Source organism: Phocoena sinus, chromosome 14, assembly GCF_008692025.1.
Source record: "Phocoena sinus isolate mPhoSin1 chromosome 14, mPhoSin1.pri, whole genome shotgun sequence".
NCBI lineage: Eukaryota > Metazoa > Chordata > Mammalia > Artiodactyla > Phocoenidae > Phocoena > Phocoena sinus.
The window spans coordinates 81314851-81330717 of NC_045776.1; the positions used below are offsets into that span (position 1 = coordinate 81314851).

Below are 15867 nucleotides of genomic sequence, written 5' to 3' on the forward strand. Positions count from 1 at the left end.
AACAAGACTTGAAAATGATGACCCAGTAATTCTTCTAGGAAATGACTAAAGAAATAACAAGAGATGTGAACAAAGATGGTTTTATGCAGAGATGATCATTGCTTCATTATAACAACAAAAAAATAATTGAAATGTCCAACAAAAGAGAATAGTTAATCATGATAAATCCACATTGGAGAATATGATGCAGTTATTAAATATGGTCATTGGTATAGGCAATTTGGTCCAAAAATGTGTGTGAAATCCCAAGGGCATTTTCAGTCTTTACTAGTGGGGCAAGTTCTTTACCTCTCCAAGGCCTCACTCTCTTTACCTGTAAAATGAGTTTATCAGTATCTACCCTGGAGAGCTGCTGTGAGAATTAAATGTGATCATGTGATCAGGGTTTCTGGCTGATTACGAGACTCAATCAATGTGGGCAATGATTATTTCATAATGGACATGCATAATTTTTGAATAAGGAAAAATCCTAATTCACGCTATTTTAAAATAATATTTCAGAAGAGTTTTTGATGAAATGGAACACAAAAATAACATATTAAATACAAAAGCAGAATACAAATAATGTGTGTGCATATAATCCCATTTTTCAAATGCACACACATATACACAAATATATGCATGCATTTCAAAAACACGTAAAGGAGCTACCTCACAACATTACCAGCAGTTAAGTTGTGGATTATGGGTGATTTTTGTTTTCTCCTTTACAAGTTACTGTGTTTTCAAAAATCTCTACAATAAGCACGTTATCATTTTTAAAAAGTAAAAAATTTCCAGAGATTCCAAATCCGATGTGGGGAGAACACAGAAGGGAAAACCGTGACCTCCATCTGTGAGTGGCCCCTCCGCGGGTGTCGTGCTCCACAGAAAGCCAAGTCACCCCTGTGAGGCCAGGGTGTCCTGCGAAATATGTAGACCAGGGTCAAACCAGCATGTGAGGCATGATGGCCTCGGCAGACCTTTCCGGGGAGTGGGCACTCTGCCACCTGGGCCTGTATCATAATGAGATAATGTTTGTGAAAGCACTTAGCCAAAGAGAAAACTCTATCCAGATAGGTGATTCTGGGGCTTATTCTAGAGAAAGGAGGCTCTCAGAGCACATTCCGTTAAGGAATTTCACACTCTGCCTCCTCCTCCAGACTCCTCTTTTCCTCCCTCCCCTGAACAGAAACATATTTAGTAACCCTATCTAAATCCTCTTCTTTCCCTTAATTTGATTAAGAAGCTAGGGGAACAAGGGATGAAGTGGAGGGTGAGGAGAGGGGGAGACTGAGTTGTGGGGAAAGATTAGAGGAGCTCAATGGATATCTCGGCCAAGTGATGCCTGAGTGTGGACAGGACAAGGGCCTCCAGGTACTTAGTACAGAAGCACAGAGCACAGAGGGAGGGACACAGTTGATCACGGAGCCGCCTCTCTGGCTGAATGAGAACCAAATAGGGGAGGGTCATGCTTTAAGGATTAACCAGGGGAATGGGGGACATTTCCTAAAGGAGGCGCTAGCATCTTTCTGTGTCTCTTCTGGATGCTTGGAGCTTTAGGGTCTTCAGATACTTAAGAAGTTCCAAGGGGCTAATGTGTTGAACTCCTGCTATGTGTGAGGTACTTTCACATATATCAATTAATTTACTCTAATTAAGTAAATTATCACCCATGAAACTGACGCTCAGAGAGAGTAGTTTTTGCCCGTAAGCATACAGTATCAGTGGGGTGGGGAAACTGGGGTTCAAACCCAGCTCTCCCTGCTTTTACCACTCTTCCTGGCAAACATTATCCTCAGGAGGAAGATAGTAACAGCCAGCATTTATTTAGCCCTATGTGCCTTACAAATAAGTGGTTTCATGTAATCCTCATAATATCTCTACAAGGCAGATACATACTATTAACAAACCCATTTTACAGATGAGCAACCTGATGCTTAGAGCAAGCAACTGAGCTAAAGTTACAGAGCTGGTAAATGGTGAAAGAGCAGGGCCTTAGAGAGCCTGGGATAGTTAAAGGAACATTGGGTATGAGGCATTTCGAGTGAGAGGGGAGCTCCTGTTTCATGTGTCTCTTCTAATAGCTGGTTGCACCTCAAGGACAGGGACCTTACCTTGTTTATCCTTTTCCCAACCCTGAACACAATGCCTGGAACATGGGGAACGTTTGCTGCAAGAACTAGTGGTACTTGTTAAGTTTGGCCAAGTGAGAGTCTCCAGTGTGGTGAGGATTAAGTGAGACATATTTGTCTAGGGATTTCCAAGTCTAAAATGTCACAGTGCTGGGCTTCAGAAAAGGATCTGTTGGCAGTGGGAATCCCTGCAGGAGACTTTAAAGGTGACCAGGACCTTGACAATGGGCAGGCCCAGGGAGAGGGTTCCAGCTCCCTTGCAGAATTTGATTCAGACCAAAGTGACAATGAGGGGGGCTCAGGCACATAGTCCCCACTGGTTCCTTCCACAGGGACGTCTCAAGGACATCTCCAAACCTTGGGAGATAAAACACAGTATGGGAGATGAAGGTGAAGGTGGGAAGAGTGCCATCTGGGCAGCTCAGAAAGACAGGAGAGAGAGGGAAGTGGAGAGCTTAGTGCTTTAATTAACAGGGACCTAAGGCTCTTCTAGAAATAGGTTTGAAAGGATAAAGGGCAGAAAGTTGGTCTCTTCTGGAGAGGACTAATAGTCTCCACGAAGGGACCTCAGGCTTCAGTGAGAGTCTCTCATTGATAGATAAATACATCATTGCTTTATGGTCCACTACAGCTTTAGATGAAGCATTCCTGCTTCTCTTCCTTCTATAACCTGTGAGGAAGGCTACCAAAGGGCAGAGAACAGAAACAGCCACCGAGTTCCTGGGCCAAGTCCAGGGCTTCCTGGCCTGTATTCAGAGCCTCAGCTTTTCTCCCCCTCTTGCAATAGTTCTTGGTGTCTTTATGTGAGCTGCTTATTAACCAGAGGATATCAGGGCACTGGGAGGGGACAGCTGGTGCTGGTTGCCAGTGAGTGTAATTCAGAAGCACAGAATGGGGCAAAGCTGATGTGTGCGGTCTGGGTGACAGAGGATGGAACCAGACTCTGGTCACCACGCTGGAGCATCAGCTTGGAGGGTCCTGTGACCTGTGGGGGCAGCCGGGAGAGCCAGGGGTTCACTACCAACAGTGCCTATCCATAGAAGAGTTCCACCTGCCAGGATGAAGGATAGTGAATGGCTCTGAAGCAGCTGGATCTACGCTACCCTCCCACAGCAACAAGTGGAGGGAGTTCTTTCAATGCTGTAGGAACTCCTCTACCACCCCCTTTCCCAAAGACACTACTTTTCAATTAAATATGAAAATCCTGGGCATCCTCTCCCGTCTCTTCTGGTAGGCTGCAGCTGACGGTCCTAGTCTACATAAGTACTTCTCATGGGCTTCATCAGCCAGCTGACCTCTTGGGGTCAAACCAAGGAAGCAGAGCCCGCCCTGGGCCCTGAGATGGTTCTTGATACTAGAGCACAGAACGGCTTCCTGCTGTGTCTAAGAAATACGGCTTAGCCAGGCTTCAGCTGGGCTGCAGTGTTAAATGTCTTAGGTTTCAAGTTGGTACCAGCTGCACTGAAGGGAAATGGTTGGGGAAATTCTCCCATTTGGCTTCTTTCCACGTGGAGGATGGCTAAAGGAAGAGAGAGCTTAGAGCTGCTGTGCTGGTGCTGATGCCTTAAAAATAATGATATAAACACAGCCACAGAGGTTGGCCTGTGGAGTCCCTGATGGGGACCAGAGAAGAAATGTTGTCCTGACTTACCCTTCAACCCATGCTCTGCAAACAGAAGTGACCCAGCCCTCATCTATCACCTCTGAAGCTAAACAACTTCCCCAGATGGCCCCATGGAGCATAAATCAAGAGGGCCCTAGCTTCCAAGAAACCTGTACACAATTGCAGCCCTCAGAAATACTTGTTCTCATATTCTTTCTTCCTCTATGTTCAGAATACGGTGCTAGCAAGTCATAATCCCAGATGAATATAGCAGATCATCCTAAGTATGTCACTCAGTTTCTCTGAGCCTGGATCCTCACCTTTAAATGGGGATCATGTCATGTCTTCCTCATGGATTTGAGGTGGAAATTAAATGAGATAATTCAAGGAGAGTGCTTAGTTCAGTGCCTTGATGAATGTTAGCTTCTATATCACCATTATTTCATTAGCTGAAGCCCATTCCTAGGTACAAAGACAGAAAACGAACAAACAAATAACAGCGATTCTAACTGTAATCCCAAACACGAAGGGCTGTGGGCTACAGCTTCAATGATTTCATAACACACAAAGCTTCTGTCTCCTGCTTACTCTCATGCCAAATCTGTGCCAGATCTGGTTATACGTGGTAACCTCAGTGGCCTCCAAGTTGTTTAAATTCTCACAGAGAATCCCAATGGATACTCAGACCTGCTGAAGCCGAGACAAATTCAAACATGCTGGGCTAGCAGTGAAATGTAGGATAAGAAATCATCACAAAGAAAGTCTGTTCACATTCTAAAAGTGCCTGAAGAACCATGGTTTGTACAGAGAGCCCTCCTCTCAGATGGGCAGCTCACAGATTCTTTCCTCTCGTACTTATTCCACAATAGCACATCACACCCTTAACAAACATGTTTTGCTCCCAACTGAACAGGTAAAGACATGACGGCATTTCTGTTTTAAAGCTATTGAATGCCAAAGCCTTTGCTTCTGCTCACGTGTCCTAACCTTCCCTGCCTGGGAATTGGATCTGGGGTAATGGGTGACCCAGCAGGCACAAAGATGACAGATTCCTGCATCATGTAGCAACGCCGGGACAACCTGGGGCATCTGGCCTGGCTGGCAGGCGGGCAGGCTGGGAGGGGCAGCTGTAAGTACACCGACCTTTGTCCCCGTTTGCTCTTGGAGAGGGCGGGCCCTGCCAATGCTGCTCTCTTCTTTCTCTCCGTGTCTGCCTGGGACTCCTGCTAATCAAAATGTTCTCCAGGACCTGAGAAAGCCTGACCCTGGTGGGTGGCAAGCAGAGACCTCTTCTGGCAGCCAAAGGGCGCTCTGAACCTCTGTCCAGACATGGCAGGCACGGGGCTCCTAGGCACGTGTACGTTCCTGCTCCCGAAACAAAACTCTTCCCTTCTGGCTTTTTTCCAACTAGAAGGCTTATCATTAACTAGCCATCTACTCCTCTAGAAAACTGTCGACTCTGGGCACTCCTTCTACAAACCACTAAGGGATCCAAGGGAATATATTAAAGGACAGTGCCCCTGAATTTGAGCTCAGCAGGGCTGCTTTTCTCTTTGCAGGGCTCGTCCTTTGGGGAGGGAAAGGCTCCTGTTTCTGCCTTCCTCACTGCCAATTAAGTGGTTGTTCTGAGAAAAACTGTGTGTCCTTTCTTCCAGCAAGGTTCTCCAGCCCTCTGGCTCCCCAGGCTGGACACAAGGAGGGTGATGGATGCACATGTCTAGTGTGGAGGTAGGGGTACTCTGGCTCTTTCATGGTAAATCCTCCTGCTTTTTTCCCTTTCTTTCTTAGTTTCCCTGAATGATGCTGCTGGGGCTTAAGGCAGGTTGAGCCAGAAAACCAATTTTTCTTGAGAAAAGTCTGAGAATTTTCTCTTTTAAGTAAGAAGTTAGGCCCTGGTTGCCTATTCCCTTCACCTTATGGAGGGCACTACGCCTGCCAGTTCCCTTCCATCTGGCAGGGGAGCCCACAGTCAGAGAGAAGCATCCTTCTCTTTCACAAATAAACAAATCCAATCCATGTGCTAGAGGACTTAGGGTATATTAATAGACAGATATTTTGTTTTCCTATTCTGGTGCTTATCCCCTTCCACTAGTATGAAAGATAAGAGAACACAAAATGTTCTCCACCAGCCACCCTTCTCCCCTCCCCCAGGGAGAAGCAAGCCAGGGGGCATAAGCTATTCTGTTTAAAGCCATCGCTGATGTACGAACTCTGAGAAAACAGACTTAAAGGTTTATATTCGGTCTCTCTTGGCTACTGTTGCTGTTCAGCAAAGAAACTATATTGTTTAAACCCTCCAGGCAAACGGGTTGCAAGGCAACCTGCAAACAATAGAAAATACCCCAAACTAAAAATACAGGCTTTAAAGGATAGGAAGCATGGTGGTGTCTTGGGGAAATAATTCCAAAATTGGGGTGAAGGAGAAAGGTGTCAGTTAGGTTGCTTTCATGTCCCATCAGCCCATCTGCCTGCTTTCACCCTTAACTGAGTTTCTTATAATCCAGGCATATTGGATTTTTATTCCTGGACTCTTAGTTCTTTCCATGGTCATCAACACCTTTATGGGGGAAGGGGCTCAAAAAGGCTATAATATCAGGCTGCCTCCTGTCCTAAGAAAAGTTACAAAGATTCTTATCAATGTACTTCCCCACTAGCTCCCAGCCCTGACAATGACTGCAACTCCTATTCCTGAGAAGTCCTTAGAAGCCCAAGAAAGAAGAGGGCTGGGGCCCAGCTTAATCACAAGGGTCCTGTGCCAGGAAGGCAGAGGGTCAGAGTTAGAGAGGAATGTGATGATGGAAAGAAAGCTTAGAGTGATGCACCTGGAAGACAGTCGAAGGACCACAAGCCAAGGAACGCAGGTGGCCTCCAGAAGCCGGAAAAGACAAGCAGCTGCATTCTCCCCAAGAGTCTCCAGGAGGAACGTACCCTTGCCGACACCTTGATTTTGGCCTCATGAGACTTCTGACCTCCAGAAAGGTAAGAGAATATATTTGCGTTGTTTTAACTTTGTAGTAATTTGTTACAGCAACAATAGGAGACTAATACAGAAACTGAGAACCCAAGGATCTTTTACAAGGACAAGAAGCCTTCTGTTAGTTCTTGGGTCCTCCATACTCTAGTACTGCAGGCAGATGATTGGGAAACCATGGTGTTCCCTTCCTGATGTACTTTACCAACATGACCAGACCATCGGAGGGCACTGAATCAGGTGGGCTGATTCACTATTATATCTCATGGCTTCCTTTAAACAAACAATCAAATAAACACAAATCAATAAAAAGGCTGTTCTTTTATTTTTACCCACCGACAGGGCAGACCGATCAATCTTATCCAATAGGCAGACTTGAGTGGCTGGGACATGGTTTTCTCCCATAACTTGTGGCCCCACCCCAACCAGTGTCAGTCAGAGGGATCAGACCAGAAAGGGAAACTGGAAGAAAGAAAAATAAACCACTTCTATCTCCCTACTCCAGGTAGCCGGCCAGAAACTATAAGAGAATCTCTTGGACCTGTTTGGAAGGAAACACTTAAGAGATTTCAAGGCTCTCTCTTCTTTTGTGAGCAGGTTTGCCTTTTTCCAGACTATTCTCTGATTAAATGTCTTCTAAGGGCTTGCATAGAGAGCCTAGGAAACCCTATCTCAATAAAAAAAGAGAAAAGCACAGGATTCCCCTAGTTCCTTGCCTCCTAGAAGCATAAGCACTGGAAGACCGTAATTTACTCTGTCTCATGACATTTCTAGGAGACAAGAACCATGGGTCCGGTCCCCATTTTATAATTTGGGACCCTGAGTATTACAGAGAGAGCAGCAACATGGACACAGTCACCCAGCAAGTTAAAATGATTTGCCCAGGGCTTCCCTGGTGGCGCAGTGGTTAAGAGTCCGCCTGCCGATGCAGGGGACATGGGTTCGTGCCCCAGTCTGGGGAGATCCCACATGCCGCAGAGCGGCTGGGCCCGTGAGCCATGGCCACTGAGCCTGCACGTCCGGAGCCTGTGCTCCGCAATGGGAGAGGCCACAACAGTGAGAGGCCCGCGTACTGCAAAAAAAAAAAACCCAAAAACAACCAAAACGATTTGCCCAAACCAGAACATAGCTCCCCCGACTCCTAGACTGGCACTGCCCTCGTGTTCTCATGCTTAGTCTCAGGCCCTGGTGAACCAGGTCAGTAGGGCATAGCCTCTGGGTAGGTGGTCTCAGTGGAATGCAGAGATATGAAACCATTAAGCCTGTCATCACAAGGCAAGCTACTGATGCCCCAGGGGAAAGATTTTTCCAGACCAGAATAGAGCTCTGAATTGCTCTGTATGTCTGGTGTGTGTGCGTGCGCGTGTGTGAGAATTTGGAAGGTAGTCTGGGGTGTGAAACAACGGCCAGGTCAAGGTATCTGCACTCTACCTTACCTTTTTAAGACGTACTTTTTAAAAGATTTATTTATTATTTATTTTTGGCGGTGTTAGGTCTTAGTTGTGGAATCTTTGTTGAGGCATGTGGGATCTTTCGTGGCGGCACACAGGCTTCTCTCCAGTTGTGGCGTGCGGGTTTTCTCTTCTCTATTTGTGGCGTGTGGGCTCCAGAGCATGTGGGCTCTGTAGTTTGCGGCAGGCAGGCTCTCCAGTTGAGGTGTGCGAACTCAGTAGTTGTGGCATGCGGGCTTAGTTGCCCCGCGTCATGCGGGATCCTAGTTCCCCAACCAGGGATGGAACCCAGGTCCCCTGCATTGGAAGGAGGATTCTTTACTACTGGACCGCCAGGGAAGTCCCTACCTTACCTCAGTAAACCCATGAAGAGCTTTCATTTTTCTTTTTCTACCATCAAAACAAATCTTTTTCTAGCTTCTCTCTTATCCCTCCTCCTCTCTCTCCTCTCTCTCCCTCTACCATTCTTCTGAGAGCCTGAAATCTGACTTTAGGAGCAAAACTAATAGATTCCCCAAACTCACTGCAAGGGGATCGTGCTGGCTGGTACTGAATAGCGGCTTTGGCTTCAGAGCCAGAACTACCAATGCCCACAGCTTGGCATGAAATGCTGACAAGTTCTGCACATGCTCCACCACTTCTACTGCCCTTCCATGCACAGGGGGCTTTGCAGAGCCACCTTCATTTCCTGCCACCTACATTTTGTGTCTCTCAAAGACTATGAAAGTGTGCCCCTCTCTTTTCTTTCAGGTATAAAGAAAGGAGAATGGAATGACTTGGTTTAGCACTACACTACTTTCAAAGTGTAGCAGACTCCTAATGGGGTTGTCATGTAAAAGTGGACATAAAAATTAAGCTGATGTTGCCAGGTGCCTTCCCTAAGGGCCCAGAGTGGGCCCACAATATGGATCCTGTGCCACATGAGGCAGAGGGCAGAAAATGGCAGCTGACAAAGGCAAAGTCAATGACCCTCAGTGTCTGAGTGGAGGAAGGTGACAAAACAGAACCATGGGGGGCCAAAGATGTCAAGACAAGATGAAAGGAAGGACTGGTGGGACATGGCACTTGGCAAGACTGGTAGTGCTTTTTATTTACTTATTTCATTTCATTTTTTTGGCCATACCACGTGGCTTGTGGGATCCTAGATCCCCAACCAGGGATCAAACCTGAGCCCTCGACAGTGAAAGTGTGGAGTCCTATGACTGGACCACCAGGGAATTCCCTGGCTAGTGATTTTTAAAATCTGAGCTTAGGGCTTCCCTGGTGGCGCAGTGGTTAAGAATCCGCCCGCCAATGCAGGCGACACGGGTTCGAGCCCTGGTCCGGGAAGAACCCACATGCTGCAGAGCAACTAAGCCCATGTGCCACAACTACTGAGCCTGCACTCTACAGCCTGCGAGCCACAACTACTGAGCCAACGTGGTGCAACTACTAAAGCCCCATGTCTAGAGCCCGTGCTCCGCAACAGGAGAAGCCACCGCAATGAAAAGCCCGCACACCGCAATGAAGAGTAGCCCCCACTTGCCACAACTAGACGAAGCCAATGTGCAGCAACAAAGACCCAACACAGCCAAAAATAAATAAAATAAAATAAAATAAAAAAGAATCCGCCTGCCAAGGCATGGGACATGGGTTCAAGCCCTGGTCTGGGAAGATCCCACGTGCCACACAGCAACTAAGCCCGCGAACCACAACTACTGAGCCTGTGCTCTGCAACAAGGGAAGCCACCACAATGAGAAGCCTGCGCACCGCAAAGAAGAGTAGCCCCCTCTTGCTGCAACTAGAGAAAGCCTGCGCACAACAACAAAGACCCAACACAGCCAAAAAAAAATAAGATAAATTAAAAAAAAAAATCTGAGCTTAAATTAACAGACGCAGTTTTGAGTTTGACTAACCCTCAACCTTGTATTAGTCCTAAACTAAAAATAATCGATGCCCCCAAATCTCCTTGCCTTATGCTAGAAATATGCACACACAGGGATGATAGGTGAGAAGTGGGACAGGATGACTGGTGGGACCCAGGGCTAAGGATCAGATGGGAACCATCTTTATAAGGTTAACCCTGAGAAGTCCAAAAGTAAACTGTCACAATTATGATCAACTGATTTGCAGTAAGGGTGCTAAGACAATTCAATGGGGAAACAATAGTCTTTCAACAAATGGTGCTGGGACAAATGGATATCCACATGCAAAATAATGAAGTTGAATAGGAGAAAATATTTGTAAGTCATATGTCTGAGAAGGGACTTGTATTTAGAATAAAGAACTCCTACAACTCAACAATAAAAAGACAAATAACCCAATTAAAAAATGGATGAATGATCTGAATAGACATTTTGTCAAAAAAGATACAAATGGCCAATAAATATATGAAAATTAGCCATCAGGGTAATGCTTACAAAACCACAATGAAATACTATTTCATACTTACTAAGTTGGCTATAATAAAGAAGATGGATGATAACAATATCCTTTTTTCCAGTATCCTTGGTGAGGATGTGTAGAAATTAGAACCTTCATACTTCGCTGGTAGGAATGTAAAATGGTACAGTGAAAAAGTTTTTGAAAAACTTTTGCAGTTCCACAAAAAGTTAAACATAGACTTACCATATAACTCAGCAATTCTACTCCAAGGTAAATGCCCAAGAGAGCTGAAAACATGTCTATACAAAAACTTGTATATGAATGTTCATAATACTGTTATTTGTAATAACCAAAAAGTGGAAATAACCTAAGTGTTCGTCAGCTTATGACTGGATAAACAAAATGCGGTATAGCCATATGATGGAGTATTATTCAGTCATAAAAAGTTAATGAAGTAGAAAGGAAATTCTGACAAATGCTATGACATGAATGACAAGGTTATTGAGCATATTATGCTAAGTGGAACAAACCAGTCAAGAAAGGACACTGTATGATTCAACTTATATGAGGTTCCTGAGGAGTCAAATTCATAGAGACAAAATACAATGGTGGTTGCAGAGGGTGGGAGAAGGAAAATGGGGAATTCCTGTTTTATGGGAATAGAGTTCAGTTTTATAAGATGAAGAGAATTCTGGAGATTGGCTGTAGAACCAATGTAGACGTATTTAAAATACTGAAATGTACATTTAAAGATGGTTAAGGGAATTCCCTGGTGGTCCAGTGGTTAGGACTTGGTGCTTTTGCTGCCATGGGCCCAGGTTCAATTCCTGGTTGGGGAACTAAAAGCCTGAAAGCTGTGTGGTGTGGCACACCCCCCTCCCCCAACCAAAAAAAAAAAAAAGGTTAAGATGGTAAATTTTATGTTATGTGTATTTTCCCACAATAAAAAAAAGTAATGAAGTCTAATGATACATACTATGACATGGATGGCCTTGAAAACGTTATGCTAAGGGAAAGAAGCCAGACACAAAAGACCACATATTGTATGATTCCATTTATATGAAGTTCCAGAATAGGCAAATCTATAGGGCTAGAAGTAGATTAGTGGTTTTCTCAGGCTGGGGGGTCTGGGGGAAATGGGCAGTGACTGCTAATAGGTACATGGTTTCTTTTCAGGGTGGTGAGATGTTCCTAAAGTGAATGTAGTAATGGTTGCACAACTCTGGTAATGTACTGAAAATCACTGAATTTTTGAAAGGGTGAATTGTATGGTATGTAAATTATATCTCAATAAGGCTGTTAAAAAATTAAGGTAAGAAGACTGAAAATGAATGAACTGCTTCTTTTTAAAAATTATTATTGTTAGGTTCTGTGATCTAACAATATCTAACAATATCTAGTTGACGACTGCTTTCCCTTAATGAACTGTAGGAACATAAGGCTGTGCTATGACAGAACAGGGGAGGAGTGCTATTCACGAAAAGGAATACAGCTAACTCAATTGAAGAAGTGAGATAAAATGTCTGCAGGCTTGAAAGAAAAAAAATAATCCAGCAGCAGATATTTTTAGAAGATACTTCAAAAAAAGTTGTAATAGGTCAAATACATTTCTAGAAAAACAAAGCAACTAAAACCCTTCAATACAAGGGGCTTGCAAAAGGTCTTAAAGGTTTTTCTCAAACTAAGTCCTGCATTGTTTAATCACTTTATAACCGCTTTTGATTTCTTGACAAGATAATTTGGAAGTCCAAATGTGCATTTCAACTTGCTTCTCATCATTCTGTACTTGATCATGCTCTGGGATGTTAACATAGACAAAACCTGCAAAGATGTTTAAGAGTAGAATAGACTGTACCATAAAAATGACATTAAAAAGGACAATGGTCTGCCTGAAACAGGAAGGAAATCCTGTCACATGGTACAGCATGGAAGAACCTTGAGGATATTATGCTAAGTGAAGCAAGCCAGTCATAAAAAGATAAATACTATATGATTCCACTTATATGAGGATCCTAGAGTAGTCAAATTCAGAGACAGAAAGTAGAATGGTGGTTGCCAGGGGCTGGGGAAGGGGGATGGGGAGTTAGTGTTTAATGGGTATAGAGTTTCAGTTTGTTCTGGAGATCTATTGTGCAACAATGTGAATATTCTGAACCATACACTTAAAGATGGTTACGATGGTAAATTTTAGGTTATGTATTTTTCACCATAATTTAAAAAGTTTAAAAAGGACAGTGTTGAGTTACAAGCCTTAATAAAAATTTCATTTTTATTGTATTAAGGTATGACTGACATGGAAAGAATTTTCAAATTTGATAAAGAAACTTGCTGGCTTGTGTTTATCTTTACTTTTTACTCCTGCTGGAGTATAATGAAAACAGATCACTTGGTTTAATTTTGTGATTATTTTTACTTCCTGGTTCCTGCCTGATTATGCAATGCTTTTGGTTACAAATAGAATAAAAGGAAAGTTTATGTGCTAGTCTATTATTTTTGCCTCTATTATGGCATTACATTAAAGAGGACTGGACTGAGAAATATTTCTACTTATATAAGTTTTTATACAGATTTGTTTCTAAATAAATTGAAATTCTGGGGCCTTGGCCACTAAGTAAGGCATCTTCCCTAAGGTCTATGAGCTGATGCTACTTTATACTTCCAAGTGTATTCTTATTTTAACTGGTTTTACAATACACTAGCTTCCTCTTTCAACAAACCTAAAAGGTCACAGAATCTATCTTGAGTAATGCACAAAATATTTCATAGATTTTTTTGATTTCATCACAGTAACTCTAAAATGTAACCACTGCTTGGAACTGTGACAATTTGATACAAGATAAGCCAAAAAGGACAGATGTTCATTACAATCATGTACAATGGGTCACTCTGAGAACAGCTACTAACTATTCCATACTTATACTATATGTGCGTTCCTGAGATACCGTCTCTGCTTTTAGACAATAATCATACATATGCATTTTTTCATACATATGCATTTCTAAGTGTGTTAAAGGCATGACAACATTCATTTTCTTTTTTAAAAAAAAAATTTTATTTATTTTGACTGCGTTGGGTCTTCGTGGCTGCGCTTGGGCCTTCTCTAGTTCTGGTGAGCGGAGGCTACTCAACGCTGCAGTGCGTGTGCTTCTCATTGTGGTGGCTTCTCCCGTTGCAGAGCATGGGCTCTAGGCATGCGGGCCTCAGCAGTTGTGGTGCACGGGACTAGCCCCTCAGCGGCACATGGGATCCTCCCGGACCAGGGATCGAACCTGGGTCCCCTGCATTGGCAGGTGGACTCCCAACCACTGTGCCACCAGGGAAGTCCCAACATTCATTTTCTATAAACTTTATCCTAAGCCTGATGAGTGTTCTAGTATTAGATTTATATAACATACTTTTGAATAGTGAGAATGAAGCAGTGGTTAAGATGTCAAAGTCTCCAGGACATATTAGTGATTATTTCTAATTACAGAGCTATATTATATTTACTTTATTCTCTATCTGGTTAATCAAGATGATACTTGGGCAGTTGCTACAGTAAGCCCTACCTGAATGGTGACTGTAAGTAGCTCGGTAAAAATAATGAGAAGGCAATCAGTTTGGAGAGGGCTCCCAGTCTTACCTACCACCTTCATACATAACCTTATTTGATCCTTTCAACAATTCTTTGAAGTTGTCAGAGAAAGAAACTGAGGTCCAAAGCAATTAAGTGATTTACTCAAGGTCACACTCTATTACTTTCATTCATTCATTATTCATTTAACTAGTATTAACTGATCAAAGCTGCTTATATGCAAGTAGGCACAGGAAATACAACTGTGAACAGAAACCAATTCCGCATTCCATGCTCTTACAGTCCAAAAGGAGAATCAGATAAGGATATGTATGATTACCATACAGGACTTGTATCTTTAAATGGCTGACCCTATATGTTAAGCATTTTACTGTTCTCCAGGTGTCTACTACACTTTCTGAAGGGTCTTACCCTGGCTCACCAATCTCATCTCCTGTTTTATGTGTGTGTGAGAGAGAACAATAATTATATACACACACATAAACATATATAATACAATATTTATATATATAATATATTCCTTTATAGACATATATTTAAAGAAAATGTGTTTGTTCTTTAAGGTATTCCTTAAAGGAATTCCTCTATCTTCCATGCCATTAAGGGATTATAGAGTTCCTTCTCCTCCACTAAGAGACCTATTGGCTCCTAGGAAATCTCATCCAGTTTGAGCCCTGGTAGTGACAGGACAGTGTCAAGGAAAGAATGCTAATGATTTTTCCACTAGCTGATCCCAAAAGCTTGGCAGAGGGGAGCTCAGTCCACTGAATGTTTATATAGCACCTTGATTAAAAGAGCTCAAAGCAGTAGTCTGAGTAGCTGTATTATAACCTCATTTTGTAAACTGCGTATTTTAAATACGAAAATAAATTCCTTTACCAATAAGCTTCATTATTTGTTAAAAATAATCATGAGATAAATTTCACAGAAAGAAGACTAGAAGTAAAATTGTAAATGGTGATAATCCCTGGGTGGTGGGATTACAGGTTATTTTAATTATCTTCTGTATTCAAATTTTCTACAATTAACATTATGGACTTCTCATTTAGAAAAAAATACTTAAAAAATTAAAGAAGAGGCTATAAAAACTCAACCTTACATAATTAAAAAAATACAAATTAAAATAATTCTTTAAGTCTATCATATTGACAGAGATGTTATGAAGCTAATATACCTAGTATAGGTAAGGGGACAATAAACTAGGCACTGTCATTCATGACTGATGGGATTACAAATTGTCACCAGTTTTTTGCAGGGTGATTTGGCAATATCTATTGATCTAAAGTATCTATCTAAAATTTTAAATGCACATACTTCTGAATCCAACAATTCTACTTCTAAGATTTTTTTTCCTTGTAGATATACTTGCATAAGGGTTCAAAGATGTAAGCAGAAGGATGTTCAATAAGGAATTTGTTAATTAAACTGTTCTACACCTATATAGTGGAATATTCTGCAACTATTAAGAGTAGGAGAGGGGCTTCCCCGGTGGCGCAGTGGTTGAGAGTCTGCCTGCCGATGCAGGGGACGCGGGTTCGTGCCCCGGTCCGGGAAGATCCCACATGCCGTGGAGCGGCTGGGCCCGTGAGCCATGGCCGCTGAACCTGCGCGTCCGGAGGAGTCTGTGCTCTGCAACGGGAGAGGCCACAACAGTGAGAGGCCTGCATACCACAAAAAAAAAAAAAAAAAAAAAAAGAGTAGGATAGCTCTATATGTACATATGATTCTAATTTACTGTTTAGTGCAAAAAGCAAGTTTCAGAATAGTGAATATAACCCTTTCTGTATAC

General features: G+C 42.9%; 1 non-coding gene across 1 annotated transcript; it reads left to right on the top strand.

Moving 5' to 3' along the window:
- Positions 1–11270: 11270 nt before the first annotated feature.
- Positions 11271–11343, top strand: TRNAK-UUU. Its single transcript has one exon. It is a non-coding gene; the product is annotated as a tRNA-Lys (tRNA).
- The last annotated feature ends 4524 nt before the right edge of the window (positions 11344–15867 follow it).